Here is a 12,559-nt window from a genome sequence, read left to right on the forward strand (position 1 = left end):
ACAGCACCTTCAGGATCGCAAAGCAATCTTTCATACGGGTTGGGTTCAAAAATTATGTTAGCTTGATTTTGTAAATCTTCGTTTTCAACGGCGATTTCATCATTTTCTCTATGCAACTGCTTGCAAATTTCGAGAGTTTTTAGAACAAAGTTCTTTATGTCGCGTTACTCGGGGGGCTGGAATTTTAAAACCGACAGATTTTTTTTTTTTGAAACGAAAGTGGTTTACTTTTCCTCTCAAGTTTCCCCCCCTTACCCCGTCCCCCTCACCGACTATTCTCTATACACTTCCCCTCTCCCCACTATATATGTGTATCGGCCAACCGTGCCGTGTTACTCTTCCACACACCTTTGCCCACCATTCTCCCTCACAGTCCCAAGCAATTATTATTTTCCCACAATAATTTTTATTTCACTTTGAATTTTTTTTTTTTTACAATTCTTAAAAAAAAAAAAAAAAAAAAAAAAAAAAAAAAAAACATTTTCCAATAAAGAGTTTTGAACCCTCGACCTCCTGCATGTGAGTCCAGTACCTTACCCATTCTGCTACAAGCGCTGCCGTCTATAGAAACTCGATTTCTTGTACTTATGGTGTGGTTCGTAACTATAACATTCCATTTTTACATGCTTTCACTGATAATACATTCGAATCATGATAAATTATATTTGTATTTTTTTTCTAAATACTTGATTAAAAAAAAAAAAAAAAAAAAAACATGTGGAATAGAGTTGAAGAATGTATCAATGGTTTTTAGAGGTGCTTATTTCGAATTCGATAAACAAATTATGTTACATTATCACATAATTATATAAATAAAGTAATTCAAAGTAAATCAATTATAAATGAATTATGTAAGATCATTATATAAATATAATTCGAGTTTCATATCATTTTCATGGTTTTTAAGGGTACTTATTTTAAATTTGATAAACAAATAATGGCACAATGTCATTGAGTAATTATATAAAAATAAAATAAAAATTGCATTTATAAGCTATAAAATCGCAAAAAAATAAGTGAAAAAAAAAATTTCAAAAAAAATTAACGAAATGAAATATGAAAATAAAATGAAATAAAATTACAAAAGACATGAATAAATACAACGGAGTAAAAAAAAATAAAATAAAAAAGGGAATGAAAAAAAAAGATTGAATATGAAAATAAAAAAAGGAATTAAATGAAGGAAATACAAAAAAATGAAAAAAATGTATTAAAATGAAATTTAAAAAAAAATTAAAACAAGTAATAAAAAAAAAAAATTAAAACAAGGAACAAAAAAAAAATAAAACAAGAAATTAAAAACAAACCAGGGGGTATAAATGGGTCATGGGACCCACGGTAAGAACGAAGTTCTTTAAACATGACATGAGTATAAAAACACAATTTCTCAGGTAACAAGGGGGTCGCCAGACCCGTAGAAAGAACGAAGCTCTATAAACGTTAGTACTGCATTTATGTAGTTCACTAAACAAAAACTTGAAAAACGAATTAAAGAAAAAAATTAAAAAAATAGTTCAGTACTCACGATGGTTGAACTTCGTGAGAACGGCGTGCATAAATACAGTACTCACGAAGTTTAACCATCGTGAGTACTGAACTATTTTTTTAATTTTTTTCTTTAATTCGTTTTTCAAGTTTTTGTTTAGTGAACTACATAAATGCAGTACTAACGTTTATAGAGCTTCGTTCTTTCTACGGGTCTGGCGACCCCCTTGTTACCTGAGAAATTGTGTTTTTATACTCATGTCATGTTTAAAGAACTTCGTTCTTACCGTGGGTCCCATGACCCATTTATACCCCCTGGTTTGTTTTTAATTTCTTGTTTTATTTTTTTTTTGTTCCTTGTTTTAATTTTTTTTTTTTATTACTTGTTTTAATTTTTTTTTAAATTTCATTGTAATAAATTTTTTTCATTTTTTTGTATTTCCTTTATTTAATTCCTTTTTTTATTTTCATATTCAATCTTTTTTTTTCATTCCCTTTTTTATTTTATTTTTTTTTACTCCGTTGTATTTATTCATGTCTTTTGTAATTTTATTTCATTTTATTTTCATATTTCATTTCATTAATTTTTTTTGAAATTTTTTTTTTCACTTTTTTTTTTGCGATTTTATAGCTTATAATTTTTACATCCAAGTTAGATTCAAACTCTTTTCTGCGCTCTAAAATTAAATTGTCATTACCTTGATATATTTGAATGAACTTATTTTCAGCTAACACATCATTTTCTTCGCTTTTAAAAGGAATGTGCAACAGTACCATTTCTCGTGCATAATCATTGAAGTCAGACACTTCGTAGTTACGGTACCTAATAACTCTAGGCTTATGCCTTTCAATATATTCTCCTTCATTATTTAAATAATACTTAGCAACAAACTGTGCCAACGTAACGTCTTCGAGACTGTCAGGTCTTTTTTCGTAAACACATATTTATCAAACACATTTTTCTTCCAAATATCAACACAATCGTCATCCATTTCGTTAAGTTATTTTATAGTTTTTCTTATTCTCATACGTTCTGTAGGGTGAATAGTAGGTATATAAACGACTACTGAAGATGATTTAGCCATTGGTTTGCCCAATAAGTACCAAGCAGCTTCCTGTGCTGACATTTCATCAGAATTAAGAACGTCAACACTCATTTTTCTTGTAATTTCAACTATATCAAACTCAGGATTTTCATCCATAATTTCAATAATTTGTCGTTGTAAATTATTTATACCTCGATTGTGTTTGTTAACGTACTCGACAACGTAAGCCGCTTAAGAATAATCCATATTAGGTTTTAAATGATTCAAAACAAATAGATTGAATGTATTGTGTTATTTTTTCGACGGCGTTCGACGATAAAACAACTTTGGTCGAGTGATACCAGCATGGATAATGTTATAATAATGTTTGTCAGACATGATGACGTTGTGACTATAAAAATTATCAAAGTCTTTGTAATCGAAATTTTGTAAATTTTTTCGAAAAAGACTGTAATGTTTCTTGTAATTATTAAAAGTTTCTTCAGAAAAATTCGAATCAGTATCTTTCATGGGTATCAATGTCACAGTTTTTTTAGATGGCACGAAAAGTGCTCCAAATCTACAATTTTCTTTTTTATTTGGATCCATTTTTTTATAACAAGTAAAAGTGTGTTTATGGGTTTGAACTTTAATATTTCTCGATGCTTCAGATGCTGCTGCTAAAACTAATTCATCAATCATATTGATCACATCATCGTCATTTTTTAATAAATTTGCAGGTGGATTATCTAACCACAAAAGAATATGAGCATGAGGACTACCTTGATGTTGAAATTCTATTCTTTTACAATGATCTAGCACCCGGTATTTTCCAAATGGACTGTTTGTTTCGTTTTGCAAAATATTCAATAAACAATTTACTAATTTATTAAAATAAATTGCACAAGTAATAGCATCGTCATTGATTAGTTTGGCTTTTCTGACATAATGTAGCTTTGCAAAAAATTTATTAGAAACTTCTGTTTCATTATGTTTTAATTTATATAACAATTTCAATAAATTGTTCCATCCAACTTCATTTTCACTCATAGTCATGAAAGCTGTTGGTGCACCTAATTGTCTAATAATCGCAAGATCTTTTTTTTGATTAGCCCAATACCAAGCAGAATCAGGTATACATCGAAGAAAAGCAAGGTTACCTTCGATACAACTGTTTATATAATTTTCTGATTGAATTTGCTCTTTTGTAATATTAGTATCATAGCCAATATATTTGAAAGCTACAGTAACAGCATCTCGAACTCGCTGTCTCATAATTTTAACAGCCAAATATAAAAGATGTTGTGGATCTGCACCCCAACGACCTGTACGTCGAAGTTCACTCGTAGCTTGCATAAATGAAGTAACATTAAGTCCTTCCTTGTAATTTCTAAGCTGTCCACAATAAATGGTTGGAAATGAAAGCTCTTCAGCGTGTTCATCTAACAAAATACTAATAGGCACATTATTTTTGCCAGGTGCAATGTGTAACATTTTGTCTTAATTCCACATTAGAGTTTGTTGTTGAGCTTTCAGATTATCTTCCCTTCAAACATGTTTACTAACTTTATCATGATCAATCTTAGCATCATCTAAATAATTATTTAAGGCTTCCTCTTCAATGGATATATCATAAAATAAGTACAGTGGTGTCTGCACTAAATTTATCAACCAGTCCTTGATATTTTTTTTTTTTACAAGACCATGATCGTAACTCGATTTATGTATTAACTTTTTCCTAATGTGTACATAAAAAGAATGGTCATCTTGAATATTTCTTGGAAGTTTATTAACTATTGTTTTAACATCAATTGGAACATTATGAAGTTGTCCATAAATACCGAATTGGCCATGAACATGTCTGAGTCTTCTTATTTGCATAATAGGGATTCTTGGAGAAATAAGTCGCTGTTCAATAAGATTTAACTCTGGTAAATGTGATGGATTGACTGGATATGATAATCTGTTGTATCCGGATAATAATGGGATTTTTTGTTTGTCCAAAGATTTTTTACACGTAGAACAAATTGCCACTACAGTAATGCCATTAAAAAAATTCTATTAAAATACAAATAATTATTAAATATGAAAATTTTTTAAGAGTATAAATGAAAAAAAGTGATTATTTACCGGTAAAATTGTTTTTAAAATATTTTCATGTGCTGCAGGCGATGATTTTTTGCACGTAGAACAAATTGCCACTACAGTAATGCCATTAACAAAATTCTATTAAAATACAAATAATTATTAAATATGAAAATTTTTTAAGAGTATAAATAAAAAAAAGTGATTATTTACCGGTAAAATTGTTTTTAAAATATTTTCATGTGCTGCAGGTGATGATTTCAAATCTTTTTTCCACCCAAGCCTATCGCAAATTGCGCAAGAATGAGTAAGAGTATTATTTAGAAAATTTTTGAAAAAATTTTAATGTGCTTGTGTGTGTGTTGATCATAGTTCGTATATTTCGCCACAACTTCATTAATATCTATTTCCGAGTCGATGTCAGTTTCCGAAACATTATCTGAAGGCTCACGAATGTTTTCAATATCACTTCTGTTTGGTAAAATAATGTTTGAAACTGGAATTAATGGTGTGAAATGCAAGTTTGTTCAATGCAAATGGATAAAATTCGGAGAATAGTTCACTTTAAAATGAGCGAAGATTTGTCTTTCCATATTAATATTTACATCAATAAAGTAATAATGTATGCATATATTTGTATCATATAATCTTGCAAATATATGTATGCAGTCCATGTCTCCGTATTCGTGGTCACTAGAGAGTATCTCATTTGCACTTCTGGGATTCGAACATAAACACAAAAAAGGTGATTATTGTAGTAGCCGTCTCAGTTGTAAAGGTATAATTGTAAGATTTGAAAGTTTAAAAAAACAATAGAACAAATAATTTCTAGCTGGCTCAGATGGAATATCTCTGTTATGATTAAAAATAAGATGTGGTTGAGCACATGTAACATTATACTTAAACAGGGTATTATTAAATTCTATCGGTATACAGACAGAGTCCTGTATCAAACATGGATCATCGTGTAACGAGGCATTCGTCTGTAAATTTGTGCATATGTTTTGTCTTGGCTCCTGATTATTTGTTTTTTTGTCTCTAAAATAAGAATAGAAAAGAAAAAAAAATTTATCAAAACTAATAGTATGATATTAATTTAAAAACGAAAATTAACACAAATTGAAATTTTATTACGTTACAAAATTAATATTGAATTCATAGCAAATACAAAAGATGTATTTTTTGTTAACTTTAAGTAAAAAAAATAATTACGTGTAATACCCTTGAAGATCATAATTCTGTGAAGATAATGCAGCGTTAAGTTGAGACATTTGTTTTTGTAATTTAAGTTTTTTTCTACATTTTTGACAATATTAAGCATTTGTAGATGTACTAAAAAAAGTATAAAGTAGATTGTTTAAAAAAACTTATAAACAAAATGATAACTTACTGGTCAGATGTCTCATCAGAATATCGCTTTCGTAAATTTGACAATTGTAATGAAGGCGTACGTAATTGTGATATCAGTATGTCTGTATGTGTTTTCTCCAATTCATTTAAAAAAGGATATAGACTTTGTTTTCCTGTGAAGGATTTGCTTCTTTTTTTATCCTCATTATCACAAGATTCCTGTGATTTTACTTGAAACATAGTACGTTGTACTCTAAATTCCCTTACTCTTTCTGTTGAATTACATAATGGTAAAATATTGTTGTTACATATTACTGCTCTTTGTTGCTCATTTTGCTGTTGATTTTGTTGTCGATTTTTGTTTTCGTTAAATGTTACTGTATGTCTTTGATGTAGCCTTAACAATTGAGACGAAGAGTCAGAATTTGAATTGTTTTGAACTGATGTTTTGGAATCAACAAATGGACTCGTGTCTCCCCTTATGCTTGGATTAATTTTAAGAGCACTAAAATTCTGGTTTGGGGTGGCAAAATATGGACTCGTTTATGATGTGGCATACTTATGTACTTCAAGAGACTTTGTTTTACATTATGAGGAGATTTAGTCAATTGTTTTTTCGTCAATTCCTTTGACTTTTTTGTTTTTGATTTTGAAGGACTTGAACCCATTTCAACTTAATTTTAAGAACAAACAGATTCTTGAACTGTTGATGTAGTTATTGCTTACACGTACAAACTGAAGATTAAAACGCACTTTGTATTAACAGAAAATCACTATCACAAAATATTAACACTGAACTCATTGACACGTTGCAACACGATGACAACTAACCTCAAAATGAAATATACATGCTTTCTACGTAGCACTAAAAATCGCTTCTCCTTACAAAGATAACTGTCAGAGAGGGGAGCAATGTCTTAAGAAGCCTGTTGCGGTCGTAGTTCATAACTGATGACAGTTGGCGCCACCATGTGAGAGCCAAAAAAAACCTTAAGCGGGCATTCGAAAACTATTTGAAATACATTTCACATAGAATTTGATATATATATATATATATATATATATATATATATATATATATATATATATATATATAAAGAAATTATTAATATAACTATTTAATGACATTCCGTCGTTATTTGCTTATCAAATGCAAAATAAGCGCCCTTAAAAACCATTAAAATGATATGTAATGCAAAATATACATATGTAATGATCTTACATGATTTATTTATTATTGATTTAATAAATTACTATATTTATATAATTATGTGACATTGTAACATAATTGGTTTGTCGAATTCAAAATAAGCGCCCTTAAAAAGCATTGGTACGTTCTGCAACTATATTGTAAATGTTTATTTTAATAATTTATTTATTTATAAAATAATCTATTTATAACAGTAATTATAAGCATAACTTCAATGCTAAAGAAACATCAGGTTTAAAAAAAAATCAGTCGGTATTTTATGCATCAAAGGACAAGAAACCGGATCCCCACAGTCGGCAGCGCACGTAGCAGAGTGGGTAAGGTACCCGACTCGTATGCAGGAGGTCGAGGGTTCAAATCTCTTTGCTGGAAAGTGTTTTTTTTTTTTTTTTTTTTTTTTTAAAGTTGTAGAAGAAAAAAATAAAATTCAAAGTTAAATAAATTATTGTAGGAAAACAAAATTCATTTAAAATTAATTGCTTGGGAGTGTGAAGCCAACGGTGGGCCACGGTGTGGGGGAGAGTAGCAGAGCACGGTTGAAAAATATAGGGCGTATTTATAAGTAGTTTTAGTGGTTAGCAAACACAACGGTTTTTGAGACTTTGCTTTACATATTAGTAAGACTGAATTTTAGTTGGATGTCATGAAAAATTGATAATTCAAAGAGAAGTAGGTATTATTTTCTCATGCAAAAATTAAGCATGCACACATGAGTAGTTAAGTATTCACGGTTTTCCTAAAAAAAAAAAAAAGTATTTATTTGCAAAATTACGAGGATGGTATTAAAAGATGTTCAAAGAATCAAAACTAAACAAGTTAACTTCGATAATAACAATGATTTCACGCAATTGTACATTTACTTTTGCGTATCTTATGCTTAAGGCAAATTTCGAGACTAGAGCTAACAAAATCTTGATAGTACCTAAATGAAAAAAAACCCCTACTTGCATAACATAACTCTTTAAATTCGGTATGATAAAAAGCCCTCTTTGAGCTCGCCCGAATCGGGGTGGAGAGTAAACTAGACAAAAGAGAACTATTCAAGTATAATACTTATAGTGCTTTCATTCAATGTCTATGTACAGTAATTAATAGTGTGGCTCATGGCTCAGATCAAGCGGGACGACTTCCGCTCGACTGCTCTCCCCAACGGCCTCTCTTCTCTCCTTAGCTCTCCCCACTCCAGTCGCATGGATAGTGGGGTCCCCACATGGGATATTCCAATACGCATGGCGTCAAGCAGTATTCTCATGTTGTACGATACGCTTTAGTTAGTCTGCCACTGTGTCACCAACAGTTCAGTGAAGCTCATGTGCTCATTCTGTATAACTTAAATACATATACTTATACGTACTACTCATGTTACACGTGATTTGTGCATTCTAAGTACTTTCATGTTTGCTATGATATATTTATTAATACATGTACAAATTGTTGTTCATATAATGTAGAACAAAACAAAAATGTTCACTACATTGCCCCCAAAAAAAGTAATTTTGTCCAGTTATGCGGGACAAAACCTCCTTTTTTTTTAAATTACTATTCGTGCTTTTGATATGACATCATATATATCTACAATAAACTCTTGTTGCAATAACTTTAATAATACATGATAAAAACTAGAAAATGAATCAATTTATAGCTAGAACGTATAGGATTTAGCTTTGCTATCAAGATATGACTCATTATTTTTAGAATTATTACGACTGTTTGTGTAAATCCATGTAGCATATATTTTTTCACCTCAGTATTTGTTTTTTATACGCAAAATTACTTTTTCCCTTCGAGATACAACTGTTTTTTACTTTTGAGAGCTTAATATGTTATATCAAAAATTTTTCGGAGAATTTTTCGACATCCGTATTAATATTTCATACATGCCATTCCTAATAATAATTTTTTTGGGACTTTTTCTTTTGAAGATACAAGATACAAAATTGAAGTTATGTTTGTGCATAGTCCAACCCCCTTCTATTTGCGCGCATCTATCGTGTAATTATCTTTTAGAAAACCTGAAAATATGGTTATGTTGGGTCTATCTAGCTTCCTTTTTGAGATATAACTGTTTTTTAAATTTTGAGAGATTATCTTGTTATACCCCTAAAATTTTTCGAAGATGATGTACTTATCCATATTAATTTTTCAAACACAGCATAGAAAATACAACATTTTTTTATTCGTCCTTTTAAAGATATATTTGAAAAAAGAAACAGTTGAGGTTATGTTTGTGCATAGTCCAATCCCTCTATAGAGATATGTTTGCATATCGATCATGTAGTTCCCTTTCGGAAACCCGTGAACACTATTATTTTGAGCCTATTTTGCTCCCCTTTTGAGATGCAGCGTTGTTTTTTATTTTCATAGGTTAGGTTGTCGTATTATACATATTTATTATTTTATGCACATTTTTTACGTACATGTATACATATTAATTTGTTTGTAATGACCAGGACGTGCAACACGTACACATGTACACAATAGACAGACGTATACTTTGCTTAAAGTATAGGTATGTACATCTTTTTTTCTCTTCCTTTATCTCTTTGCCATACCTACACCTCAGCTTGAGCAAACGCATTGGTTCAGTCGTAGCGTAGAAACGTACATACCATATACCGATAATACTTGTATATATAAAGTTATAGTAGCAGTGTAAGGGGAAGGTAGCGCTCAGCGTATATGCGAGAGAGAGAGACAGAGTAGGAGGAAGTGTGTTAGAGAAGAGATTGAGGAGAGAGCCTGGGCCACAGGGTGGGTGGCTACGTTTTTTTTGTGACGCATTTCTTCTCACGCGGCTGTTCATGGCCCAACATGAGATTGCTTAACAGCTTAATTTCACTTCAAAAACTCTCAGCTTTCAGATGTTACCTTGCAATGCATAGGTAACCTTGAAAAAATTGGAAAAATTCAGTAAAGTATTCGTCAAGTCGTTGTATTGCACTTGTATGAGCATTCAGTTCTCAAGATATACATATACACACATAAAACTCGCACATATACTTTTAGCAGTGATACCAACTGACACATTTATTTTTGGGTAGATACCAGTGCTCACTGGAGCCCCCTTAATAAGTTTTTTTTTGTCAACATTATTGAAAATTAAATGTCAAAAAACTTACATAACTATACAAAGGCAAACTTACTAAGAAATCATAAATAAAAAAATAAAAAAGTAACTGCTCCTACAAATCAAAACCTTAAGGAGGTTGACTACCTTTGGAGGGGGGTGCGAGAGAGGTCAGACTTTGTTTTTTTTAGGTTCGAAATTTGTAATCATGTCCCATAATAAAATATTAAGTTGTATTAGCACTCCAGATTACTAATTAGTAACTATTTTTTAAACAACCTTATCAACCCGATTATTTTATATAATAAAAAGGCAGGTGTTAATTTACTGTTAACAATAGTTTTGTCCAAATCTGACTGTTAATTGTATTAGAATTTTTGATTATAAGAGTCACTTTTTACTACCTCCTATAAGAACGCATGTAAAATTTACTAGATTTGTTTAATTCATTTCTCGTTTCATAAGCACCCAGATTTGTTGAATCTTTACATAAATTTGATTTATATACTTTTTAAGCTCTGCACAAATTTTAGTTAAAAACTGACTGTTGATTGCTTCAGGTAGTCAACCTCCTTAAGTGCGAGAGCAAGTGGATCAATCCTAATTGCTCAGCCATCGATGCAACTCCTAGTTCATGCACCAAAAATCCAATAAAAATGTACTGTATAACATGTACTAGCTGGCATCCATAATCCTCAAACAGTTTTTTAAAAATTCAGTGACAAACTTGTTTTGGTATTCTCAAAGTGTTTCTGAAGTATTCTTAAAGTATTCCTATAGTATCTCACTGATGTCCCCTTTTTTTAATTCTTTGAGAGTTCACCAGGAGTTCTTTTTTCTACAATTTCAGTATTTTATGAGTTTCAAAAGTATTCATTTTGATCCCTTTGCAAGTCAAAAATAAAATTTAAATGAAAAACTATTTCGTTCAGAAGTAGATTTTTCCCGTCTGTAGTTACTAACTCCAACTTCTGATATACACTTATCCTATCTTAAAAAGATGATGGGTCACCTGATAAAGCCTGTTTATTCGTTGTGTGATTGGCCGAGACAGATCAAGCGCGGGTAGATTTGAAAATAAGATTTTGAAAAATCAGTGAAAAGTCATTTGTATATAGAAAATGAATGAGTGATTAAATTTGGGCGGTAGGCACGCGGAGCGCGCAGGGGGCGCAGCCCCTAGTAGAGCCCACCTATGACACAAACACTCTTTACCACTCGACTATCAAGGATTGGGAAGTTCAGAAAGATATAACGCCTACATTAACTGTATACAAATACTATGATCTTTGTTATTTAATTAGCTCATCGTTATTTTATAACTTTTTGTTTCACGCGCACTTGTTTGTACATATTATAGTAACGTCCTACGATCTAGATGATGTATAATTGTAAGTACATGATCGAACCACGGAAATTATATCAAAAACGAAGTCTTGAAACGTGTTATAATAATGATTATCAACACAAATAAATACCAAATTGAGATTGTTAAATAAATGTAATAATTATAGCAAGCCTTGATATTTTGGACAAGCTTCGGAGCTTCACTATAAACATGATTAAATCTTGACAATACGATACACAGAGCTTTCGTAGCATAGATGGCTCGCACGCATATATATCATTTTGTTTTTGCATTGTCGGGTTTGAATCTCAGTATTGACAATGATTTTTTTTTGTTTTAGTGGTCTTACTGGTTATTTTTTAATTCTTTTTCTTCACACTTTTTTACTATTAATACTTCTGCAAACATTTAAATTCAAATCAAGTATTAAATACCCTGAATAATTTTATTGTCACTATCCAGTAACCTCCAAGCTTGTATTTTTGTATCTTATGAGAATTACTTTTCTATATTTTTTTTTTCGATACAAAAAAATAAGTTTTCTGCTATTCTAAGAGAAAAATACTCAAGAGAATGTCGTACATAAATTTTTCATAACGTAATTATAAATCTTTAGTTTTTATTTTAAATTACACAACTTATTTCATGTCGTTGTAGGTGTAAAAAATGAAGCATTGTTTAAAAACATTAAAAAATTCATGCACAAACGATAATGTCTAAAAATTATTGATTTAAAAATTTTAGTTATTTTTATTTTTTGTAGCAACGTGCGAAAACATTTAAGTTTTGTACCATAATAAACATTTGCTACCGTATTTAATATGTAATTTTAACTTACGTGTATGCCTAATTAATAGTATTAGAAAACTTTGAGGATAAAAAAGTTTGTAAATAACTAATAAAACCGTCAAAATCGTAAAAAAAATGAGATTACATCGACGAAGATTCGAGCCCAAGAATGCAAAAACAAAACGATGAACTTGCATGCG

General features: G+C 30.4%; 1 pseudogene; it reads right to left on the reverse strand.

Annotated features, from left to right (window-relative positions):
* Positions 1 to 12,559, reverse strand: part of LOC149375154 (uncharacterized) — a 41,299-nt pseudogene that overhangs the window by 21,720 nt on the left and 7,020 nt on the right.

This window comes from Copidosoma floridanum, unplaced genomic scaffold (assembly GCF_036245765.1).
Source record: "Copidosoma floridanum isolate Cflo_tuat_1 unplaced genomic scaffold, Cflo_Japanese_pri ptg000011l, whole genome shotgun sequence".
Lineage (NCBI taxonomy): Eukaryota > Metazoa > Arthropoda > Insecta > Hymenoptera > Encyrtidae > Copidosoma > Copidosoma floridanum.